The sequence below is a fragment of the Dryobates pubescens genome, chromosome 8, assembly GCF_014839835.1.
Source record: "Dryobates pubescens isolate bDryPub1 chromosome 8, bDryPub1.pri, whole genome shotgun sequence".
In the NCBI taxonomy this organism is placed as follows: domain Eukaryota; kingdom Metazoa; phylum Chordata; class Aves; order Piciformes; family Picidae; genus Dryobates; species Dryobates pubescens.
In genome coordinates this window covers 35,743,842-35,761,994 of record NC_071619.1, presented here as the reverse complement: position 1 = coordinate 35,761,994, position 18,153 = coordinate 35,743,842, and the positions used below count along the sequence as shown (strand labels likewise).

The window sequence follows — 18,153 nt, the reverse complement described above, 5'->3', positions numbered from 1 at the left end:
CCTGGGAAAGCAGAGATGGACTTCTCAGTGGGACAAAAGAAAAAGCGATGTCTCCATTTTTTGTTTTAGGTAATGCACAAAGCAGCAATTGCATTGACAGAAGGTCATAGATTTCATCTATATGGGCTTGTTTCAGGAAAAGAGTGAACTCGGGGAGCATTTGCTCTTTGTCAGGAAAGTGAGACTAACCATTCATTAGGGCTTTTCAAGGAACCTCAGATTTAAGCCAGGCAAAGGAATAAACTTTCAGTAGGACAAAGAAGAATCATTAGTTTTGTGTGCTGCAGATACCCAGCACAGGCTTTTTAATTTGACTATCTGAAAACCAAAGCATCTCAAGTTCATGTAAATGTTAATCTTTGTTTCCTTTATCCTCATCTTTTTTTTTTTCCAGATAGTGGCAAATAAGTATTTTTTGTCCTCAGTGTTTCCGAGAACATGGGGTGCAAGATCGATGTTAAATTACCAGTGGGAACAGAATATTTATGTTCTCTGAACCAGTTTGTCCCTTCTTACATTTCATCTAGCAGAATGATGGTTCACCATGGTAAATTTTAAAAAGCACTCAGTTACATTATTGGTGTCTCCATTCTTTATAAAGGAAACTTTCTTTTGCTTTTGGACCTAGCTTTGCCCTGGAAAACCAATTAAATTATTGCCTCTCCTTTCTTTAAATGCCACCAGCCTGTGATTTCTGAGACCATGGTAGGGCATAAATGAAACAGCAGCTTTGAAATTAAAGAGACAAGGTTTATATAGTTATTAGACGTGGCAGTCGGCAGTAGCAGGGCAGATTTTTCTGGTCCGAAGGTAAGCCGTTCACGTTTGCATTTCATCTGACTGTGAGCAATAAACTGCACTTCTGAGTCTGGAGAGGCAGTTATCCTAGAGAATGTGCTTTCCATATTCCATGAGAGCAGCTCACACACAGTGCAAATGAGAGAAGCAAATTCTAAGCTCTGTGTTGCTGACTCTGTGGGGGCTAAGGGTGCAGGTATCAGTAGCATCTCTACTCCTGTCCAAAAAAGCTCTAGCCAGGTCTTTTTGTGCCATTTGTTACCCACTTCTCTCTGCTTTATGGACTTCTGAACCTTGTTATGACTGAAGTGACTATGGTGGCTGTGTGCATACTGCAAGTGTGAAAAAAAATGAAGTCCACAAGCTGTGGGTAACAGCAGATCCCACAATACAGTGAAATCAAAATAGGATGTTCTATGCCAAGACATGGAATTCTCATGGTCCTTATCTCTGTATGGAATAACTGGAAGTGGTTACAGTTTCCTTCATTTAGTATAACTGAATGTATCAAGGGCTGAATATCTTCAGCGAGATATTGACTGCTTGATGGCATGCATCCTAATTTCAGGACATGATGTCCTGGCACGAAGATAGGGTAGCCTTTTGTCCCACTGAGTCTTGAGTGCCTGAAATCTAAAGCTATGTTACTGTATTGGTGTCTGTCCAACAAAGATGTGTGTTCTACTTGTACCATGTGGAAAAATGAATAAAATATCTAAAGTTAAAAAACAATCCATAAACACCATATGCACATACATACTGCATGCACAACTTCTCTTTGAAAATATTACAATGGGACACCCTTCCAGATTCTGGTTGTGAAAGACTCTAACTTAATTTCTTGTACAGGTTTTCAGTCAAAAAATAACTGCAACAGAGTCTGTTTTCTTTCAAATCAGCAAAAGTTATGTAGAATGGAGAGTGATCTTTAAAAGGAAATATCAATCTGTCTGTCTAACAGACAGTGCTTCTAAAGCTACCAACCACTCAACTTTTAGGTGCCAAAAACTAATTCATGCTCTGGGATACTGAGGCAGAAACTGGTGAGGTGACTAATACAATGCTATGCCCTGATGGAGTCAGACTCTGAGTCTCCTGCTTTAGCTGCTTTTGTTAACTTGACAGAAGAACTGACGTAGCCTGTATGTGGACATGGGAGTGAGGGGCTCTGCAGGTTCCTTAGTGATGTTGTGGAGATGAAGCTTGCTGTTTCAGAGCCTCTCTGAGCAATGATACCTGGTCATAGGTGAGAAAAGGGGTTGTTCCCAGCTGTGGAGCATCAGGCTTCTTGTGGCATGTATCTTCTGAGAGCAGCAGCATTGTTTCTGCTGGATGCCTGCTCTTTCAGTACTGTCTCCTGTTTGCTCCAGTAGTACCATCATTTGTTTCTCTGGCATGCCACTGCAGTGGTCATTCAAAAACTGGAGAGGAACTGTGGCACTTGGCTAGGAATGAGACAAATGACGTTGCTGCAGTAGAGAAAGAACAGAGAATACCTGATGTGCTCTTTCTTCCCAACCCTAAGATGTGCATCTGGGTTTGATATTAGATAGGATCACTGAGGGTAATTGTGATCGGCAGTTTTTACTTTCTAATGACTTAAAATGACCTATGATGTATTAAGCTCATCAGTGTCACTCCATAGCATGGCTTCATTGTGAAACTTCCTGCCTCCACTAGAGTGAGGGGCACTAGTGATACTGCTTTATCTGTATTGCTGCTTTAAGTGTGTGGTACCCTGCCATGTAGGGGATGCTACAGCTGGCTTTACTTTGGAAATATTATATCAATGGGCCTTGCTGCTCCATAAAATTGACTGCTCTGTAGAGCAAAGACACAAATACAAGCGCAACCTGAGTCATTGGCTGTGTTTGGATGTGGGTTTGCATACTTTTGTGGGCAAAAGATGTATATTTGACAAGAGGAAGGCTAATTCTTCTCTGTCAGTCAGTGGAAGGGAGAAGGTTTAGTGAGAAGATATCAGATGGGCTTGAATGAATTTTGTAATTCTGAACGTATCTAGGAAATAGAGCTGAATGATGTATAGAGAACTTCTCTGTCAGTGTGGAAAATTAGAGATTTGAACAAGATGAGTTTAGTACTGAAATGGAAAGGGAAGAAGTTTATGATTAATAGGGTCTGGTAGAGAGAGCATACTTAGATACAATTTTGGAGGCTTAGGAAATGATCCTTGGGTAGGTGTGGGTCTGAGGGCTTAAGGGGAGAGGAGTGGCCCCACAGAAAACCCCACCTGGACTGCCACTTATCGAAGACCCAGAACTTTTACACAACAGACATAAAATGGAAGAGGTAAATCTTCAATTTCAGAGATTCAGGGCATCTTTTAAAATATTTTACAAGGTTGAAAAGATGAATCAGGAATAAAATGTTTGTTGAGCTGAAACAGGCTTTTGGTTCGTCTCATCTTTAGTCCTTCATCCAAAGCGACTACTGTCAGTTGTTTCAGGGCAACACATTTCCCTTCTGGCTACGGCATTTACCCAGCTAAATGCTGGACATGGAGGCCAGGTTTTCTCACCCTTGCAGTACTCACCCTCTATCCTGAAACATCAGTTTGTTAAATTAACTTATAAATGGCAAAATATGCAGATAGAAGAAATTTGTCTCATCTTACAAATGCAGCTCATAGTCATTAAAATTAATCGTTGGCCTGTGAGGAAAACATTAAGAAAAAATCATTTTGTAGAAACTAACAGAAAAGGGTAAGATTCACAGCTCACTTGTTATCTTTATTCTAGGCAAATAATTAGCTGTTTTATTATATTCTAAGGAACTTCAGAAACTCAGGAATGGTGAGGTTCTGTATATTTTGTGCTATGCACTTCTGTTTTGAAATTTTCCTTCACAGTGAGGATTAATTCTCCTCTGAACACCTTTCTTTGTTTTTTTTTTTCTTTCCCTTCCCTGTGTAAGAGAAAGGCCGTGTTCCCATACTGGTTTTTTTCTGAATCAAATTATCTGTGTGAAGTCAGCAAACACAGAATAATTACTTCTAATACAGAATTTGCAATGTGGAAGCTTTATTAGAAATGGGGAAAGTGCAACTCTGGTCCTTGCCTGCCTCTCTCCAGAGTCCACTTCCCTTTAGGTGGCACTCCCACGTTAACTTTTTCACGACCCGAAACCGCTCTTTGTGCTCTGTCATCTATGTCTTGAAATATGATGGAGAGACTTAGAAATTATATTAATTGTGGTGTCCACATCCTCTCTTCATTATAAGTTGAAAATTGCTGTTCAAATATTTCATAATCAAAAATGAATCCCAGTCTACCTGTTCCAAATCATATATTACGCCCTCTGGGAATGAATCCCAAATCCCTGTTACAATTTGGATGCTCTCTCCTCTGGGTATTGACTACAAATTCTGGTTATTGTTCACATACTTTGTCATAGGGGGAATTAATCTCAAGTTCCCCTTTACTGTTCTGGGACTGAAAGCTATCTATAATTAAGATTTTTCTATTAAGTGGATATTGATGATTACCTTTTCCGTCTACATTTTTGGGGTTATCTTCTGGCAGAAAAACTTCATCTCAGCTCATGGAGAGATTTTTTTCATGCTGAGTTTTCTGATCACCAATTTTCAGGCCACTGTGATTGCAGGCATTTTGCAGGAGCTGGTGGCATAGCTGGAGTGTTTTCTAATGTTGACATTGGGTAAGGAGACCCAAGGACTCAGCAAAGTGGAGCAAATAGGACAGCTGACTAAAACCAGAAGCGTTCAATCAGATAGGTAGAGGAAGATGTGAGCATGTGGTTTAGTCATTGTGAAACCCTCTACAACTGAAAACCAGTTGCCACGTGAAATCACAGCAATTATGTAGAAGGGAGGAATAATTTGTCCTCCTTTGCAGCAGAGGGTAGCATGAAAATACTGTGGAGAGAGGTAGCAGTGTGAAAACAGCAGTGAGACCCTGTGTTTTTGATGTGTGAATCTGCGTTCTGTCTGATTAGTTCCAGCAAGTTTGACTACAAAAACAACTGCTTTTATTTCCATGTAGCTACAGTCATTTTCCATATAACGATGCAAACACAGAGGAGAAAAGTCTTCAGTTCCATAGCTATGTCTATCCCTCTTTCTTCACGGGTGGAAAATTGGATCAGAACAGCCCTGAATTTCAGAGAAGTTGGAATCCGGACCTAGGTTTTCGTGTTTCAGACCCACCGCTGCTGCTAATAGACATAGTGTTTCCAGTGGCAACAGTTGGCTCACTCATCCTTTCACACTTCAGAAGAGATCCCCGTTTCCTTTTTCCCCCCTCTTCTTTAGCAGTGGGCAGCCGTGCAACCTTTTGATCATACCGACTTTGTACATTGCATGACTGAACTCAGCTATGCCAAACATCCTTTTAGAAAGTTTGACATTTGTACCATTTGAAAAAAGAGAGGGAGAGAGAAGGAGAGAGGAGGAAGAATGAATCCTGGCGGCTTCCTCCTGCCCTTTTGATTAAGAGTGCAGTAAGTCAGCAGAAGAGGTGGAACTTTTAACAAGCAGGGGTGTGTGTAAGCCTCTTGTGATCTGTGGTGTGTACACACAAGCACACAGAGGAAGGGAAAGACAAAGATGGAAGGTAGACAAGTCATCAGAAATGACTACAAGAAAGTAATTTATGGGAAGTGTACAGTGACAATCAAAGAGACTATGTAAGATAAAGGAGAAGGCCTGTGATACTACTCTAAACCTGGTGAAGGAGGCTAACCTCAGGAACTAACATGAGCCCTTCTAGACCTAGTAATTTTAATTCTGTTATGCCTTTGTTTCTAATTCCCTTGTAATTACCTTTTCTCTCTGTTTTTTCTATTCTGTTACTTCTATTCTATTCATTTCTATTTCTATTTCTTTGTATTTTATTCAGTTCCATTTCTTTTTTTGTTCTTTTCTATTTCATTGAATTATATTATGCTCTATGATCAGTTTTGTGTAAGCATTAATACAGTTCTTCCAAATTTTTGCCCACCTTTGTTCTCCCAGTCTTGGAGATGGTGCAGATTTCATGGAACTGAAATGACTGTTGTAACATTGGCATGCAAAGACAGCAGAAACAAGACTTAGCTATGCTAGTGTTTGCAAAGGAAGGCAGCAAGAGAAGGTTATTGCCTAACTTTGGACAAGTCATAAGACTTTGTTATGTCTTTTAAGTCAATACTTTCATTTACTTAAAATGCCAAAGGCTCATTGGGGAGGGGTGGGGAGGGGGGAATGTCCTAGGCTTGCAACAAGTTAGAAAACTCAGCTTGCTCCCTTCCCAATTTGGTCACTTAGAATTCCACTACATTTTAGAAATTTTATCTTCCTCTTTCTATTCCTTCAGAAAAAAGACAAATCTCCCAAGAAAGGTTTTATTACTGGTCTTGGGGTAGATGGTGTTTGCATTGCCTGGGGATACACTCCATAGTCTAGGGAGAGATGTGTCCAATGGGCTCTGTGATAGGCCTGCCATGCCTGAGCATGGACTCAGGATGTGAAGTGACCCAGAGGAGCATCATCATGTTGGTATGGCAGATACTCTGGCTAATCAACCCTTGTGAAGAGCTACCCCATCCGGCATTCCACTTAATTCTTTAAACTGAAGTAGATCTCTGCTGAGCTATAGAATCATAGAATCAATAAGGTTGGAAAAGACCTCAAAGATCATCAAGCCCAACCTGTTGGTCACCCAAGACCTCAGGACTACTAAACCATGGCACCAAGTGCCACTTCCAATCCTCTCTTGAACGCCTCCAGGGATGGCGACTCCTGGGCAGCACATTCCAATGGCTAACAACTCTCTCAGTGAAGAACTTTCTCCTCACCTCCAGCCTAAACCTCCCCTGGTGCAGCTTGAGACTGTGTCCTCTTGTTCTGGTGCTGGTTGCCTGAGAGAAGAGACCAACCCCCACCTGTCTACAACCTCCCTTCAGGTAGCTGTATAGAGCAATGAGGTCTCCCCTGAGCCTTCTCTTCTCCAGGCTAAACAATCCCAGCTCCCTTAGCCTCTCCTCATAGGGCTTGTGCTCTAGTCCTCCAACCAGTCTCATTGGTCTTCTCTGGGCACGTTCAAGAGTCTCAATATTGGCTTTTGCAGAGATATTTTTACATCTGCCTTCAGTACTACAGTGCTGGCCTTTGCTGAAGATGTGCTGCTTAACTGAATGCATTACTGGGTTAGTATTTTCTGATAGCTCCTCAGTGGCTATTTTTTAAGAGAAGAGAGGAAGGAAGAAGGAAGAAAGGAAAAGAGGTGTATGAGGAGAAATAGGAGGCCAGAAGGGGCTCTTTAAAAGTCCTAAAGAAAAAGCAGTGCATGTTTTAAAGTTTGCAGTGATGTATAAAATAGTTCCCAGCATGAAAATCTATATTGGTTTTTTTACTTTGTTTTTATAAGGATTATTCTCAGAATAGAGACATTTTGTCTTTTCATGTTCTTAACGGGTTATGTCGTCCACTCTTACACACATGTGCTCTGTCTTCTCTCCATCTGTCAGCAGAGAATGGTTACTACTTCATCCAGGTCATTTGTAGTGTTACAGGAAACAGGTAATGATTTTGGAGGCCCTGATGCACTTCTGGCGGTCATGGAATGTGGGATGATAGGGAATACATGCTTTGGGTGGTCACAAGAGTGGATAACACAAATGGCTTGCTCTCATACTACTGTGATGCTGGTGATTCCCACACATGCAAACCTACAGTACCGTGTTGTTTGGAAACCTAACATCTCCTAAATCATCAGGAGCTGGAGGTTACCATTAGATTCTTTGTCCTCCTTTCCACTTGGCTTCTCAGAAAGGTAGTGTAATTTTTAATAAATAAATAAAGTTATGCTTTTGCCTTGGTAAAGGTAGTCACAAATAACCTGACCGACAAGATGCTGTGAAAACAAACTTTTCTTTCACATTGCTTATGCATGTGTCACTCACAATGAGATTTTGTAGCTGCTGTGGTCAGCAAATACTCATGTGGCCACAGACAGAGGGCTCTAAGGGGACAGGTTTTTAGTGAGGAATGTTGACTTTCTTGCAGTGGAAGTGTAAGCTGGAGATCCACAGGTTCTAGCTGTGCCACCAAGAGGCTTTCACTTCTTAGCTTTGCATACATCACTCCCGTTGCTTGCCAGGGTTTTCTCAGCTTGTACAGATTTTCCTGCGACAGTCCTGGCCATTGTGGTGGTGGCAGCTTCCTCTTGTCCATCAGCATTGTCAAATGGATGTTTTTTTGAGGGGGAAGGAGGCAGCTAGCTGGTAGCTGTGTTTGTTGGTGATCACCTCACTCAGTGTCATTGCATTGAAGAGGGATCCTGTAAAACAGCCCAAGGGTATTGGGGACGGTTGAGCCTTGTGGGAATCGGTGCCTGTGCCTCTGGGAACAAGGAAGCAAGTGGCTTGCAGAACACCACTTCCAAATGGCTGTGTACAGAGGGGCTTGCCAAAGCTGTATTTTTAATGCAGTTGGGTATAAATGGCTCATTTTTACCTCTGCATACATCATCTACATCATCCCTTCACTTCCTTCCTCTTTAAGTGATGTCTTATGCATAGATTTGTCATTTACGCTCCGACTGCATTTTGCATTATTACATTTTAATGATATTTGAAGTTCTTTCATACATATTTGAGTTCACTGATATAAATGGAAAGAGAGAAATAATCAGCATACTTGGTTTATCTGATGACATAAAAATGTTATATCATAACTTGGGCAATCTCTTGGATAAGATCAAGCATGACATCAAGTATTAAGAGAGGGTCTAAGTACAGCTGTCTATCTGAATGGAAGTCATTGTGCCCCTGTACTCTGCATTGGTTAGGCCGTACCTTGAGTACTGTGTCCAGTTCTGGGCCCCTCAGTTTAAGAAGGACATTGAGACACTTGAACGTGTCCAGAGAAGGGCAACGAGGCTGGGGAGAGGCCTTGAGCACAGCCCTGTGAGGAGAGGCTGAGGGAGCTGGGATTATTTAGCCTGGAGAAGAGGAGGCTCAGGGGTGACCTCATTGCCCTCTACAACTACCTGAAAGGTGGTTGTAGCCAGGAAGGGGTTGGTCTCTTCTCCCAGGCAACCAGCACCAGAACAAGGGGACACAGTCTCAAGCTGTGCCAGGGGAAGTTTAGGCTCAAGGTGAGGAGAAAGTTCTTCACAGAGAGAGTTGTTAACCATTGGAATGTGCTGCCCAGGGAGGTGGTGGAGTCACCATCCCTGGAGGTGTTCAAGAGGAGATTGGACATGGCACTTGGTGCCATGGTCTAGTCACGAGGTCTGTGATGACAGGTTGGACGTGATGATCCTCGAGGTCTCTTCCAACCTTAGTGATACTGTGATACTGTGTTAGGATTATTCAAAGTTAGGGTTATTCAAAGTCAACAGCTGAACTTTACACCTGGGCCTGTGACCAGCCCTAAGTGGTCCTGCTTTGCAGAGGGGTTGGATTCTGTGCTCTCTGGAGGAACTGGGAGGAACCCAGTCCCTAGCATTCTGTGATTCTATGATTCGACAGTTTGGCCCTAGTTGTACCAATTCTACACCTTAAGCTTTGTAACTCATGGGTTTGCTTAAAACAAAACTGAGATCTGAGTGGCCCTTGACCTTTTTTTTCTGGTAAAAATTAACACCTTCTGTATTGCCTTTGTTTGAGGACGCTCAGCATGATCTAGAGGGTCTAACCTCCTCCACCCCGTATCTCCTGCCGATTTACAATCTGTTATAATCTATTAGGAATCTTGAGGCTTGAGGGCAGAATTTTGTGCAGGGATAAAAGATGCTTTCATGTTAGTGCTGTGGGATATATTTTTTTTTTTTTTTTAATTCTTTCTCTCCTTCTCCATTTCATGAAAATTCATTAATCTGTGACATTTAAAGACTCTGTCTGAGAGGTGTCTGGAGCAGCGGCCGGCTGCATACATCAATAGTTTCTCAGAGTCTGGCACTCTGTCAATATTTGGGGGCCTCAGTAACAGCACTTAAATGCACTGCCTGCCAGCCGTCACGCTCTTAGCGTGTCTGTGAGAGTCTGAATGAGCGGATATTAGCGCGTCAAGTCCCTTCACAACTGGCAACACTTTAGAGACAAACCGCTTGGTAGGTATCTCTCCTCTTCCCTCCCCTCCTGTTTTCTGGCATGTCTTCTTTGTTTATCTGATGTGATTTATGTATTTACACACAAATATGCATCCTGTGAGAAGGCATCGTAAATCCTGAGGCTAGAGGTGGTATTATAGCATCATCTATATAACAATGGAAATGGACTGGAGCTGGATTTGGACCCAGAACCAGATTAAGCTTGGGTTGACTCCCAGGCCAGTTTGAGTCAGGAACAGAGTTTTGTTTGGATTTCACAGTGCCAGAATCTTTAGAGTTTAGTTCCAAATAATGAGAATCTTGGACAAAAAATTTACAGGAAGTGCTACTGTGGCAATGTTTCAACCAGCTCCAAACCAGAAGTGGAAAACAAGCCATTTCAAGACTTGGGTTGCATTCAAATCAAAACTGTTAGAGCAGGTTCAGAATCCAGACCTTCTGTTCCTTTTTTAATCTTATCCCACTGCATAAATTGGATTTACAGCTGAATATTACTCTAGATTACCCATGAAACCTCCCTTTTCAGTGGAAAAAAAAAATCAGGGAAGCAAAATACAACTTTGTCTTCTATCCCTTATTGGAATAGGAAGCACAGTAAACGACATTTACATTCACAGGCATTTATTGCTGTCGTGTGTGTCCTTGTTCCTCCTCCCTTTTTATTTGGTTGAAATGTTATGGCCAGAAAGTAGTGAGTGTCTTTTATCATGCAGTCATGTTTATTTTCTTTTTACCTGTTGTGCTTCACCTCTTGCTTATTATGTTGCTAGATCTATGGCTCGGAAGCCAGGTTGTCCAGAGAAGTGAATGTTCACTTTGTGTGGAAGTTTAGACTGGTGTTTTAGAGCTGACTTGTAGGCAGAAAGAAGGTCGTGAAACTGTCTGAATGCTTCCATTTCTAAGTCTCCTTGGAACAGTCGCTTTTTTCATGCAATTTCGTGCCGTATGTACCAAAAGCAGATAAAGGGCTGGGCGCAGAGTGAGCCCTCTGTTAGGAACGTTTTCCTGGCTGAGTTTTGGGAACAAAGAAGAATAAATCTGAACTCAGCAGCTCTTTGAAACCACTTCCTTATCATTGCTGCTTCACAAGTCCGGCAACACCAACCAGTGCCCCTCGGCTGTGACCTCTAGCACATCCTTCAGTGCTAGCATGAGTCAACAACTTCCTAATCCTTTTGCAATAACATCCAGAAACTTTTTCATTTTTTTTCTATAAACTTCCAACCTTCCCCTGCTAATACTTGCAAAAATTTGGCACGAGAACAAAATAGACAAAATTATTCTGCTAGAGCTACCTTGCAAGAGTAAGTTGGCAACAAAAATAGCTAACTACTGCTTCTCAATCATTTCTTTGCTCTTTTTAGCACTCTCTTATCTGCTGCCTTTATCTTGTTTTTTCCTTTACTCCAACTACAGCTGCATCTGATCTCCATTTTCCCGTTTCTGTCCCTAGAACACCTGCAGTTGTACAGTGTTTGTCACCTGTTGGAAAAAAAGGGAAACCCTGTGAAAGTTTACAAATGTCTCCATAGAGGCAGTGAGTAACAAGGGATGCATTTATCCCTGCTTTAGGCGAAGCAGCAGAGGGAAAATAAACAGGCTCAAGGCTTCTGTGAATATTGGAGATGTGTCTGGCTAGATGGCAGCAATGGCCAATAAGTACAGACAGTCGACAGGGAGGAGGATTTATTTTTAATTATAGTAATTGCTCCCTTAGCATGGTGTGGGGGCACTCATTAAGTGGAGGGGAATGGCCAGCTGCACGTACTGCCCTTAGAGCGTGATTGCCTTGGCACTGACCAATGCAGTCTCTATGCCTTGAGCAGTTCCCTGGCAGGAGCTTGAGGGTGAGGTGCAGCCACAGGGGTTGTGACATGACCACAAGTGTCTCCTAGAGCTGAGCAGCAGCCCCAAGGATGGTGAAAAATAGCATGGGGTTAAAGCTGCAGTGGGACTCTAGGATAACTGGGGCACCCAGGATCAGACCCACACAGCAGGAATAATCATCCTGTATGCTCTACAGTTGCTCTTCCTCAGTCTGTACTCTGTGCTGCCTTTTACGGTCTCAGCAAAGTAACACAGGAGCTTACTCTAACCCACGCACCTTTTGTACCCAGGGAGCACATCTCAAGACATAATGGGGCACATTTGCAACTCTGTCCCCAGTGTTTTAAAAACGTGACTGACTTTACTGTCAGTGACAGCTCTGTGTTCTGTGAGAAGCCTCCCTACCCCCAGCCCTGATGAGTGCTGCCTGGCAAAGTTGGAGAGTTTGTGATGTTGCATTCGTTTCCATTTCTATTTATCTCTTAATGAGCAGTAAAGTTTTCTCTTGACTAAGCATGGTGACTTTGGGAGATGCAAGGGGTGTTTAGCACAGAAGCAGGCAGACCTCTTCCCTTCAGCCTCACAGCTTGCTTCCACCTCTGTGCAGACACTGAACTTGGCATTTCTCATTCCTGCCAGTGACAATTGCGTGCCTAAAGCCCTGCACAGAGAATCTGGATGTTGCTTCAGAGGCTTTCCACTAAGCAATTCTTTCAATCCAGCTGCCTTTCTTTCCCTTAAGAGATGAGAGGATTTGTCCCTAAATAATGGGGTTACAGAAGTGCTGAGGGGGATCATGGGTTTTAGGCTTCATTCAGTACATATCTCTGTTGGTTTCTTAGAGCCAGAAGGGAGATGCTTTCTTTGAGCACTGAAATGGATGAAGCAGGAAAAATCTGGACTTCTTGGCCATTCATATTTTACCTCTATTAATGAGTAATTAATTAAAAAAGAAGTTGATGCTCCTGTAATGGGCTGCTAAATATATGCAAGTGAAGCTATTGGCATTAAAAAGGGATTTGACTGTAGTTGAGCAGTTATTTATATTACAGTAAATCATTTAGAGTCATGGAATGGTTTGGGTCGGAAGGGACCTTAGAAGATTGTCTATTTCCAACCCTCCTGCCTTAGGCATGAACACCTCTCACTAGACCAGGTTGTCTCAAGGCCTCATCCAGCCTGGCCTTGAACACGTGAAGGCACCCTTGGGCATCCTGTAAAGTATTTCTTCCTAATATCCAGTCCAAATCTACCCTCTTCCAGCTTCAATCCATTCCCTCTCATCCTATCACTACAAGCAGACCCTCCCCAGCTTTCTTGTGGGCCCCCTTCCAATACTGGAAGGCTGCTATGAGATCTCCCTGGAGCCTCTACTTCTCCAGGATGAACAGCCCAAGTTGAGATAAGCTACCTATTGTGTTAGGACAGCTATAGAAGTTGCATCTAACCTCAATGAGCTCAGAGATGGCACAAAGTGTGGACAGGGAGACAACCATAAAGAAAATAATAATTCACCTTGGATTGTCTCAGTCCAGAAGGTGGGAAGGAGATATGATTCTTTTGAACATTCCTGTGAGTGTAATTAAGACACAAGCAAGGTCATATGTCAAGACAAGACTATTTATTAAAGAAAGAGAGAATGGAGCAAACAAAACAAAGAAAGAAAGAAAAGGGAGAGAGAGGAAAAGAGACAATGGAGAAAGAGAGAGCAGAAGAGATAATTACCACCACATGGTCCTTCTTTAGTGGTGGTGGCAGGGAGAGATCTCCTAGGCTGCTGCCTCCAGCATGAGATGTCCCTGGTGACATTCTACACCCAGTAAGATGGCAGAGCCCAGGGCTTTTATTATGTTCCTGGTTCATTCATTGTAGCTCCACCTGGCTCACATTAAGAATGCATATGTGGACTTCCAGGGGTGACTTCCAGGAGGTCTTTCCTGTGTGCTTGCAGGGGTCAGAGCAGAGTGGCCTCTGCCTCTCTTTGCTGTCCACTGTCCACCACACCCCCTGAGCAGTTGCCATCTCCTTGGGCAGAGATGACACACCAGGCAGGTCATTCAGGATGATCTTATCTTGTTGAGACACTTCTCAGTTCTTAACTCAATCATTACAATCACAAGGTGATTTACATTCAGGAGAGGATTCCCTCATGGATGCAAATTCATGGGCTGAACTGAGAAGTGATTGTAGACCCTTTGCTTTCCTTTTTCTTCTTCCATTAACAGCCAGTCGACTCACAGTTCAGCCCTTAGAAGGGCAATGGAGCTGGTGAAGGGTGCAGAGAACAAGTCTTATGAGGATCAGTTGAGGGAACGGATTGTTTAGTCTGCAGAAGAGGAGGCTGAGGGGAGACCTCATTGCTCTCTACAACTACCTGAAGGGAGGTTGGAGTGTGGTGGGGGTCAGTATATTCTCCCTAGTATCAGGTGACAGAATGAGAAAAAATGGCCTGAAACTGTACCAGGGGAGGCTTAGGTTGGATATTAGGATATATTTATTTGTTTATTGAAAGAATGGTCAGGCATTGGAACAGGCTGCCCAGGGAGGTGGTTGAGTCAGTTTTCCTGGAGATGTTCAAGAAATGTGGGGACATGGTGCTTCAGGACACTGTTTAATGGCCATGGTGGCCTTATGTTGATGGTTGGACTTGATGATCTAAGAGGTCTTTTCCAACCAAAACAATTCTATGATTTAGATCTGGGTAAAACTGTTGAGTTTAATGTTATATTTACTGGAAACTGCTTGCCTCAGATACAGATTAGCCAAAACTATGAGGAAAAAAAATAAAATAAAACCAGAAACTGGGAAAAAAAATTAAAAGAAACATGTTGGGAAACTGAAAACTTTTGTTTTGATATTTCCAAGTAAGGTTTCTGGATTTGTCTTTGTTAGTTTCTGTGTTCTCAGTTTGGACAGCTAGCCAGATAAATCAGTTATGTGCACAACTGTAATTCTGATTAGAATGTTGGGCCCTGGGGACTTGGGCTATAGATTTTAATACAGTACATATTTATAATACCAAGTACAGTCATGGTACACCCTCCAGGTGATGTTCTCTGCAGTATGCAAGGCTGATGCTGGTTTTGGCTCTGGTTGAAAGGCTCAGATGTATGTCCTGTATGATCTTCCTGAAATGAAAGACTTCTTCCAATGAACCAAACTGGTCTGGTGGAGAAAGATGGCTGCAGGATTGCTAGGCTTTGACTGATAAGTCCCTGAAGATTAGGACCAGTCTTTCAGGTCTGGTAGAGGACCATTCAGTGTTCATTTCCTTTGGCTGAAGAACCATAACTTTAGGAAGCACTGGTGCCGGTTCTGATCCAATAGTCTAGGTGCAGAATGACTTGACCAAGCCCTCTCTCACACCCCATAGTTACTCTTTGGTGAGGCTAACTTTGTGCACATTTTTGGAAATTTCTTTTGACATCTGTGAGGGCCATGTATCATTTTGTCCTTGTCTCCAGAAGTCTGGAGCATTGCTGGACAAGGTGAGGGTCTGCACCAAGCTATCAGGTTTCTTTCTCCCTTCCATTACCTCACATCTAACCCATTTATACTGATAGTAGGTGGCATGAGATTCACAATCAATAGAAATGTGGCATGAAAAAAGGGTAGATAAGATGGGTAGAACTGGAGACTTGACTAGAGGAGCTGAGAGGATGCTGTAGTATGCAGAGGGATGGACAAATATTTTTACTGAGTACATATGTATGTAGGGAGTAAAGAACTTGTCTTTGGTTAGTCTTAATTTGTTCACTATTGCTGCTGTTACATTTCAGTGGTCCTAGTACTCAAACCTAAAGCTTGGAATATTCCCATGAGGTTAGGTGGTCCCTGTGAGACTTGAAGCCCCAACAGAAGGGGTACAGGATCACAAGGTTCTCCTGCTGTTATCACCAGTGCTCTGGTGTAGAAAATTGTGGAAAAGTTAATTTTTCACCTCTAGCACTTGCCGTTCTCTTTGTCTGCTGACTGCTAGTGTATCAAGCAAAGGTTTGGCTAGACCAGAGCTCAGGGTTACTTATTATCCTCATAATCCATTTCCTTTTACCAACAGCAGTGGCTTGTGGGGATGTCAGAAGGGAATGCTCACATCACTGGTAGCCTTTTCGCTGTGATCTTCATTAAGCTTTGGACCATTAGCTTAAGATGCATGATTATTTTGTTTGTTTGAACAGCAAGACAAGCAGAGTCTCCTCTGAGTGTTTCTTCCAAGCAAACCAGCATGACTGAAAACTGGGAGCTTGCCAGAAAATGTTACGTGGAATAGTAGTGGCAGGTTCATCTCAGTGTGGGCGGAGAGAGAGCTGTACCCTCTCTCTTACTGCTTCAAACACGCAGTGTCCATATGCCATAGTTGAGCTGGTTTATAGACGGAGTATGAAGGCTACTACTTCATCTACTTTGTGCAAACACCCTGCAAGTGCTGTGGAGATCTAGTGTTATGGATAGGAGTATCAGCTGTTGTCACAGTCCAAACACACAGCATCAATATTCAGTACGCTATAGACAGTCCCATTTTTCTCCTTTCTATTTAGTGCTAGTGCACAGAGCCAAATACTAAAAGGGGGGGGGGGGGGGGGGGGGGGGGGGGGGGGGGAGGGGGACGTTGGATCACATGGTTAAATTAATACCATTAATTATTTAGAAACAATCAAAGGAAATACAAGACATCTGGCTTTAAGCCCAAACAACTCATGGCACTGCTGTTGCCTTGTAACCTCATCAGCTCTTAGTCCAGTCATCTCTCTTCTTTCATTATAAACACAGGAGATGCCCCCCTCCTCCCCTTCTTTCCTGCCTTATTTCTGGCAGCTTGGAACACAGATCACAAGACTGGACTGTAGAGTTGTCTGATTTGGTGTGTATAAAGTCTGATAAAGGCATCCCTCCCCATCCCCATGGCATACAATAGCGTTTGATTACCAGTGTGCTGCAGCCATAGATTGTGTTTGTGTCTTCATCTTGGTATGGGGGACAAACTGCTGTACAAAAGAAAAATACTGTTGTTACTGCAGGGCTGAAAGTCATTAAACAAATGTGTTACAGTAAGCTGCATACAATATACAGGACAAGGGGCAACGGACACAAACTGGAACACGGGAAGTTTCACGTAAGCATAGGGAAAAACTGCTTTGAGAGCAGGCTGCTCAGAGAGGTTGTGGAGTCTCCTCTCTCTGGAAACATTCAAAACCTGCCTGGATGATTTGCTCTCAGGGATCCTGCTCTAGCAGGTGGTCCCTTCCAGCTTCTACCATTATGTGATTCTGTGGCAGTTCCTGCCCTGAAGAGTGGACAGGCTACACAGGCAGTCAGACTGGAGGAGAAATAGCCTTGCAGAAAGTGGAAGCACTTTGCCTGTGATTATGCAAGAGGACTGTGGCAGACTCAGTCCACAGACCTCAGCATTCACCTTCTCCTGGCTGACTCTAGTGGCCCTATCCTTTGTGGCCATGGCCAGATATTTTCCATTGGAATGATTTTTTCAGTGGAAAGTCTTGAAATAAAAATTGTACTTGGAAATAACTACTTTACCCAAGAAAAGTGCGAACAAATATTTCCCAACTGCTGATTCTGGAAGACTCTTTATTCTCTGGGGGTTTTGTCTCTTTTCTGGTTTTTATCTTTTCTCTGTTTCTCTTTCTGTTTGTTTTTATTTTCTCTCTTCCCTCCTCCCCCTCTTTCTCTTCTTCTTCTTCTCCCTCTCACTCTTCCACTCCCTCCCTCTCCCCTTCCCACTTCTCTCCCCATGTGGAAGAAAGACTTGCTTGGCTGGTGATTGTATCTTCATGATAAGCTAGTTCCATTTTCTCCTCATCTTGGTCTTTATTAGCATGAAAGATTTAATACAATCAAATCATGAAGTTCTCGTCTTCTGTAGATAAACTACGAGATACAACTTCCTGAAATTAGAATCATAGACTCAGTCAGGGTTGGAAGGGACCATAAGGATCATCTAGTTCCAACCCCCCTGCCATGGGCAGGGACACCTCACACTAGAGCAGGCTGGCCAGAGACTCATCCAGCCTCGTCTTAAACACCTCCTGGGACAGGGCCTCAACCACGTCCCTGGACAACCCATTCCAGGGTTATTGTGGCAAAACAAAGTTAGGGTTAGGATTCCACTTTTCTGTGAGCTGGTGAATATGGACCCATTTTGGTTACTGGCAGATGCATTGAAGCCATTTTCATTACATCTGTGTCTGTGGAGCCGCACCGACTTTCGTTTCCTTACTTTCATCTGAAACGTGCAGTTTTGCCAACTGTTCTCTTAATGGTGGCTGAGAGTTGCTTTGAAGAACTCTCATTTTATGAAAAGGCATTGAGACTTCTATCACAGTAAGGCTCTCTAGACAGTCTTTACCTACTCTTGACTACTATTTTGAAGATGCACATTCCCAATTATCTGTAAAAAAAGTACTGAAATATGCTTCCTTGGTTCTGAAAAGCTTAC

General features: G+C 42.9%; 1 protein-coding gene across 5 annotated transcripts in view; it reads left to right on the top strand.

Annotated features, from left to right (window-relative positions):
- ZBTB20 (zinc finger and BTB domain containing 20) overlaps positions 1-18,153 on the top strand; it is a 554,111-nt gene that overhangs the window by 355,480 nt on the left and 180,478 nt on the right. The gene's annotated exons all lie outside the window — the stretch shown is intronic.